At 39.7% G+C, this 953-nt stretch overlaps 1 non-coding gene across 1 annotated transcript; it reads right to left on the bottom strand.

Moving 5' to 3' along the window:
• Positions 1-562: 562 nt before the first annotated feature.
• Positions 563-670, bottom strand: LOC112738457 (small nucleolar RNA R71). The gene has a single exon (XR_003169417.1). It is a non-coding gene; the product is annotated as a small nucleolar RNA R71 (small nucleolar RNA).
• Between the last annotated feature and the right edge of the window lie 283 nt (positions 671-953).

The following is a 953-nucleotide window of genomic DNA, read 5'->3' as shown; positions in this document are numbered from 1 at the left end:
TTATTATTTTTCTGTCCCTCTTTTTTATATGAGCAGGAGCAAGGACAAGAACATTCTTGTTGAAGCAAATCCAGAACCTGAAAGGACTTTGAAGAGAAAACTAAGAGAAGCTAAATTACAACAATCCAGCAAGCACCTTTCAGAAATTTTCGAACAAGAAGAGGAGATGGCAGCCGAAAATAATAATAATACAAGGAGGATGCTTGGTGACTTTACTGCACCTAATTCCAATTTACATGGAAGAAGCATCTCCATTCCTGCCATTGGAGCAAACAATTTTGAGCTGAAACCTCAATTAGTTTCTCTGATGCAGCAGAACTGCAAGTTTCATGGACTTCCATCTGAAGATCCTTTCCAGTTCTTAACTGAATTCTTGCAGATATGTGATACTGTTAAGACTAATGGAGTAGATCCTGAAGCCTACAGGCTCATGCTTTTCTCTTTTGCTGTGAGAGACAGAGCTAGAATATGGTTGGACTCTCAACCTAAGGATAGCCTGAACTCTTGGGATAAGCTGGTCAAGGCTTTCTTAGCCAAGTTCTTTCCTCCTCAAAAGCTGAGTAAGCTTAGAGTGGATGTTCAGACTTTCAGACAGAAAGAAGGTGAATCCCTCTATGAAGTTTGGGAGAGATACAAAGAACTGACCAAAAAGTGTCCTTCTGACATGCTTTCAGAATGGACCATCCTGGACATATTCTATGATGGTCTGTCTGAATTAGCTAAAATGTCATTGGATACCTCTGCAGGTGGATCCATTCACTTAAAGAAAATGCCTGTAGAAGGTCAAGAACTCATTGATATGGTTGCTAATAACCAGTTCATGTACACTTCTGAGAGGAATCCTGTGAGTAATGGGACGCCTATGAAGAAGGGAGTTCTTGAAATTGATACTCTGAATGCCATATTGGCTCAGAATAAAATATTGACTCAGCAAGTCAATATGATTTCTCAGA

Source organism: Arachis hypogaea, chromosome 13, assembly GCF_003086295.3.
Source record: "Arachis hypogaea cultivar Tifrunner chromosome 13, arahy.Tifrunner.gnm2.J5K5, whole genome shotgun sequence".
NCBI classification, from domain to species: Eukaryota; Viridiplantae; Streptophyta; class Magnoliopsida; order Fabales; family Fabaceae; genus Arachis; species Arachis hypogaea.
The sequence above is the reverse complement of the archived record's forward strand: the minus strand, read 5'-3'. Positions and strand labels throughout refer to the sequence as shown.